The sequence below is a fragment of the Argopecten irradians genome, chromosome 10 (assembly GCF_041381155.1).
Source record: "Argopecten irradians isolate NY chromosome 10, Ai_NY, whole genome shotgun sequence".
Taxonomy (NCBI): Eukaryota; Metazoa; Mollusca; class Bivalvia; order Pectinida; family Pectinidae; genus Argopecten; species Argopecten irradians.
This window is the reverse complement of record NC_091143.1, coordinates 29,478,055-29,485,308: the sequence shown is the minus strand read 5'-3', so window position 1 is coordinate 29,485,308 and position 7,254 is coordinate 29,478,055.

Sequence of the window (7,254 nt, the reverse complement as noted above, 5' to 3'; positions counted from 1 at the left end):
TGAGTAGTTCATAAAAAAGATGGAAGCAGTTTTAGACAAAATATTTAATGTCGCCATTTCTGCTGGATTTTATATATAACCGTGGGTGACACGACTGACCCGGGTGATATCATCGGTTGTTCTCTAGATGAGTGAACACGAAATCGCTCTAAGCTAAAAGGCTCTTCGTTTGAATTGCTGAATATGAATTATAAAATGTTTCCAAGCTTCTACGTACAGCACGCCAAGTAAAAAACTGTAGTAAACGAATGCGTCGTTAAGTATTGGACGCTATATGTACATTAAGATTTAAGATTAACTGATTTCAATTAATAAACGTACAAAATGAGGAAAGTGGTAATGCTCTGTCACTATAGTGGTATGTTTAAGATATTTTTACGACATCAGTGATGAAGTTTTAGCATAAATTTGCCATGACGCGACATGAACTCACCCAAAGCGTTACTTTCGAGATAAAATCATGTGACAAATCAGACGCTACAAACAACTACTGGCGATGGAAGTGTTTCGGTTTGTCTTTTCATCAAACTAACTATTTATTTGGATAGACTACGGATATGTAATAATTCGATGACTGCTAGTGTCTACAGAGTAATTAGTATTTTCGTGAAATGGGGCAAGGAAAGGTTACTGTAGTGGTCACCGTATTACTTTAATTAAAGCTAATTGGGGGGAAACATCGATACAAACTACGGCTCGGTCAAACTTCTTTCTCGTTTAAGACCTTGACAATATGAGTCCTACATTCATTTTGAATATATTTGAAGATGGTCCAACGCATGCAGAACATAAACGATCGTTTGAACAAGAACTGATGTTTAAACGTGTTTATTTATGCCTAAGTATTACAAAAACAGATATTAAATAATTTGTTTTGTGTTTGGTACATGAGCATGCAGTCCTTCATTCTTTATAGGGCATAGTGTCATGGAGTTGTTTTGGACGCAATTAATAATTTTAATCGTTTGTTTCATATTTAAGTAAAGTAAGAAGCTCAAACTTTTTCATGATGGTAATGATGTAAAGTAAGTAACTTCTGAAACTGAAGAAAAATACTTATCCATCTACTCCTGTTTTCATAGAGAAAAAACACCATTCGACAACGGCATCTTTAATTATATATTACATATATTTTCCAAAAATAAAGGAAATCTTCACCTCATTTTGTTAATATCATAACCCCTAATTACCTAGATATCTCTCATTAATCCTGAAACAGCTATTTCAAATGAAAGTATGCAAAAATAAAAAATTAATCGTCCTTTAAGAAGACTCTTGAATAAATAAAAAAAAAAATATGAGACTTCTTCGTTCTGAAATAGTACACATATGTTTGTAAACATGCACTCCTATCCGTGTTATTACTAACCTATGCTGTCAGACCTTCGCTGATGGGAATAAAAGAACCAATCCTTACATGTAAAGTATATAAATAATCAATGAACCATAGTATTCGAAAGACAATAGTTATCAAATTATATCATTTTTATCTTATTAGTAAGTATATATTAGTTCGTGACATGTGTTAATTGTGTATATTTCTTTTATTGTTGTTGAATAAAATGGCGAGTCAGCCAGAAACAACATGCTATGAATCCTAATGATGAAAAGCTCGTACAATAGCAAATAAAGTACCGAGTGAGAGATGTTCACTTAGAACTATCATCAAGTGAATACAGCGGAACCGCTAGGCTTCTCATTGAGCATGCAAACAACATTATGCTACATACTGCGCATCATTACCCACTAAGATGTCATTAATATTGTCTACAGTACATGCGGCATCTCTCGAACCCCAGCGAGATTGGCGTCTCCGGCAACAGTCAAATTTTGTCATGGAAATGAACAACTGAGACATGTAAACGCCGTACGGTATGATACTGTCTTGAGATGAGAAATGAAACGTTGAGAGGAAACTGAAATGTGTACACTGTAGTCCATTTACCTTGTTTAAAAGCAGTAGATCGGATCATTAAACCCATTTCAAAGATATCTGGCGTCGGAAAGCACTATTTAACCTAAAATAGATGTAAAGTAACTGCTTGCTTATTTGTTCATTAATACAGCTCAAATAAGCAATGAAACATCGTTGCATAATATAAGACGTGTTGATTATAAATTGTGTAACATATAACATAGTAATAAGATGAAAATGCACAATCCTTCACACCCTCATTGAAAAGTCTTCAAATAAAGAAAAATCAGAAAATATCATATTGGAACATTACGTCTTTAATAAATTCATTTAATGATATCGACCACGTGCTACTGTTCACGCCGTGTGGGGTCAATTTCACAGGTAATTTAGTACAAGGTAGTCTTATCGATCATTCACCGGAATAAAGAATCACATGGTCTTTTTTTATTTCAAACGAAATAATTCCATGATGAAAAGAAAACGTTACAATTTGAAAGAGAGATAAAGAGGGTGACTGTCAATCCTCTATTGGATAAACAAAGGGATGTTAATATCAGCTTGTAAATTTATATCAAATATAATTGAGTTGCAGTATCTTCATCAGCGGTAATATCAAATACGTTACGTTCCAACTGAGTGAGCAAAGGAAATTACATTTATAATTCACCACCCGTATAACAAAAGACAATTTATAGCCTCTATATGGCTGTGAAACAAATTCTAGATCTGTTCTATCGGTATATATTGTAAAAATGATGGATCTCATTGTTGGTGTTTAGATAAGTTTGACAGATATAAAAGATGTAAAATGAGGGTGATGGTATCATTATTGTATTATATTTTCTTTAATCGTGTCTTTATTACATAAGAGAAAATTAAAAAAGTTAAATTTGTAGCTACTCTGTCTTCATTTTGTTATTCTCCAACATCAACAACATTGTCCACCAGAATACTTGTTTTTGATTCCACAATGGTCCTGTTTATCTCTCATAATTTACAATGGAATTTCTCATCCTGGACAAAGATACCCAGGTGAGACATTTCTAAATCCTATCACAAATATAAACCAACTTATTTTAGCGGCGATATAGTTCGCGTTATCATGCCTAGTGATATTTTCCTGGCAACTTAAATTAGTTTCGCGTTTTCTTGCCCAGTGATATTTCATGCCCAGTGATATTTTCACAGCGCTTAACTTCCCAATTTCATGCGCAGTGATATTTTCATGGCGACTTAACATCGCGTTTGCATGCCCGGTGATATTTTCGCGGAGACTTTACATCGCGTTTTCATGCCTAGTGTTATTTCCACAGCAACTTACTTTCGCATTTACATGCCCAGTGATATTTTCACGGCGACTTACTTTCGCATTTGCATGCCTAGTGATATTTTCACGACGATTTAACTTCTCGTTTTTATGCCCAGTGATATTTAAAGGCGACTTAGTTTCGCGTTTTCATGCCCAGTGATATTTTCACTTCGCGTTTTCATGCCTAGTGATATTTAACGGCGGCTTAAATTCGCGTTTTCGTTCCAGTGATATTAAACGGCGACTTAGTTTCGCGTTTTCATGCCCAGTGATATTTTCGCAGAGTCTTAACATCGCGTTTTCATGCCCAGTGATATTTTCGCAGCGACTTAACTTCATGTTTTCATGCCCAGTGATATTTAACTGCGACTTAGTTTCGCGTTTTCATGCCCAGTGATATTGTCGCAGAGTCTTAACATCGCGTTTTCATGCCCAGTGATATTTTCGCAGCGACTTAACTTCATGTTTTCATGCCCAGTGATATTTAACTGCGACTTAGTTTCGCGTTTTCATGCCCAGTGATATTTTCACCTCACGTTTTCATGCCTAGTGATATTTAACGGCGACTTAAATTCGCGTTTTCGTCCCAGTGATATTAAACGGCGACTTAGTTTCGCGTTTTCATGCTATGTGATATTTTACAGCGACTTAACTTTGCGTTTTCATGCCCAGTGATATTTTCGTGGCGACTTAACTTCCCGTTTTCATGCCCAGTGATATTTTTGTGGCGACTTAGTTTCGTGTTTTCATGCAATTGCATATTTACGCTGCAAATCAATATCGCGTTTGCATGCTCAGTGATATTTTCATGGCGACTGAGTTCTCGCGTTTTCATGCCATAACATATTTTCGCTGCGCATTAATTTCGTGTTTTCATGCCCAGTGATATTTCCCTGGTAACTTAGTTTCGCATTTGCATGCCAAGTGATATTTTCACATCGACTTAATTTCGGGTTTTCATGCCCAGTAATTTTTTCAGTAACTAGGGTGGTTTATCATGATGCTGGGAAAGATTTTATATGCTTCATCTGTTGGTCAAATCATGTTTTTTCCTTTCCTAAATGAAAATGTTAAATATTTCTTCGTGCTCCAATTTAGTTAATCTTAAACACTCTTGACATCTTCTGTAGTAGACCAGCAAAGAAGCACTAAATTAGTTTAGGAAAAATACCCACAACTTGTAATTGAATAGTCCTTGGTCACAGGTCAAACATTCGTGCTATTCATTTACATATAGCTTCCTTGCACCTCCCGGTATTCAAACTAACCGTTTCTCAGATATGCAAATATTCGTGAATACGCGACGTGTCCGATTGTAACATTACAACTATACAATAATGTCAGGAACAAGAACGTTTATTTATGTGCTGGGGATCCCCTTGCGATTTCCTGGCCCCCTGCAACGGCAAACGCGGACGCAACATTTAAGGAAAGAGGCATTTCCTTTAAGGCAAGTGGAGATTTATAACGAACAAAGACGAGCCGACATCGTAAAAGATCGATTTCCACATAAACAACGCGGACTAAAAAGAGATGGAAAGTTTGATAAAATCCTGGAATCTGGGCTATATGGTCTTTGGAAATTGCGTGTATTGTTTTAATCACGGACCGAGGATCCAGTACTGAATGTTTCATTAAGTGGAGTTGTCCTTTGGTCTGGGATCGTAGCGGATGTACTTAATTACAGAACATATCACCACAAGGTAGCCAGCGTGAGGTTCTATAGGCGCGAAGGGACCGGGTATGTAGCTGCTCTGAACATCAACGTAAATATTTACGCTAACATTTTTTTCCTCTGTGTTTATTGAAAATGAAGTGATTGTATATTCAAAGGTCAATAAGTCATAGAGTTCGTCAAGCATTCTTGGTTCCTTCGCAGTATCACTTCTTCATCTCTGCTTCTGAACAACGCACAGTTGTAAATTGTACAAAATTACACGTCGTTTTTTTTCGCCTATGAAGATCCACCCTGTTTCGAACCTCACAAAGAATTTCAACCAATCGACAGTCTGCTCTCAATGTTCATCGGGTAGAAGTATTCATGATTCAAATTTTGCGTGAAAGGCAGAATACACTAATCTTATCGATAAAACAACCTCTCACCTCTTGTTTCAGACATTTCCTTTGTATGCACTCCAGAGCATCATACCTAACGATAATGTTGTTTGAACCATCATGCGTGATTAGCAAATTCAAAATCGTGTTTCTTTTTCTTTTGATGAAGGAATAGACATGTTGTAAAAATGCCTAATGTCCATTGATATTAATGAGCCAATCCCATTGATTCACCTCTGTTTTACACTGGGTTATCCCGAAAAGGAAACAAGAACTCCATAAATTTCGAGACGATAAAGGTACACAAGAAAGGACATATCTACAAATGAGTACGACATGACACCGTCCGATTTTGTAGAACTAAATCTAAGACATGAAATTAATGACTTTATGTACAGTCTAATTAACTAAAGTGCATAAAATCATAATCTATGCATGTTATAATAATAATTCCACACTTCGTACCAGGAGACATTGTGATTCTGCTACACAAATGCTTACTACAACATTTATAAGCATTATACCAGTAATTGACGTATCAATAAGCACACATGGGAAGTCATTACAAAATGCCTACTTTAAACACTATTAGTCGCGTAAGTTCCACTACGCATCGGTCTCAATAATGTAAAACGGAAAAGTGTTGTGGGGGTTTGGGGGTTTCACTCCTACCTTGGCTAAGAGAGATTGCATATTTACGATTAAGTTCACAAACAGTCAAACACCATAGTTGTAATTTGTTTGAAAATAATATTAACCGATTCAGGATTCGAAGCACATCCATGACACAGATACCTTATATATATAAATGAGTATTTATAATTTAGCAGTAAGCATTCGCGTAAACCATGAAGGCGATCTTTTTTACTAAGTTAATTCCATATTTAGATTTTTTTATGTTTCATACTGAATGAAACAAATATTTAATATATTTTCTATTAACCGTGTTATATTGGAGTATAACTTGTTGTTGAATCAATGACTGCCCTATCATCCTCTGTGAATGTTCCATATTTCTCATTGGCTAATGTACAGTCACGTTGAGAATATTAATTTTGCAGCGTCACAACTAGAACTTCATAAACCTAACGTTGAGTTCTTCAGGGTGGCGTCCTATGACCATGATTCTTCTTGTCAACGTTCACTTCAGAGGAATATGTGCATAAATTGAAAATGAACTGTTTGTGATTCTTTTACATATTTGTGTTTTTTTTATACGGAAAAGTAATTTGATGTTGTTCTTTATCGACAAATATGTTTTGAAGTCCAACTTTTTTAACCTTATGAATTCACCTCGATGTATGCACCATTATGCTACATGTACCGGTTCTAGATAGCAAACGACGCTCACTGTGTTAAATCACATAGTTTTCTTCTAGATTGTCGGCGCTTCTTCTAGAATTTTATAAGGTGACTCTAAACGGCTTACGCCTTCTGGGAATAATCGGCAATCAGTTCCAAGGCCACGAACTTCCTCAACTAAGATTCCTTTTCAAGAATGGTTCAACCTCAATATTTTGGTATTTTCAAAAATATTTTCAATATTTGGTCTGTAGAGTTAAACATTTCCGCAAAAGCCAATGACATCAATTTAGTACAGAATAAATAAAGCACCAAAATATACACTGGGCATACAGGAAAAAGAAATGAAGAGGTTGCAAGTGTAAGGACAGTAGAGTATGTTCAAACAAACAGAATTCGTAACTATTTTCAAATGAAAACTACATGGAAATCTTACTAATCTGATTGAAATACAGATCCTTATAATCACTCCGTTCAATATAAGATCTGACAATATTCCATATGGGGTCACGTTCAGATGACCTTTTACCACGTGTACTCCAGATCAAATACATGTTCTACACATTTCTACGTCAATTGTTAACACCATTTCGTCCCAGTAAGCATATACATTGAGCATTGTTGTGCACTTTGGGCGAGATGACTACATACACGAAAATATTTCGGACAG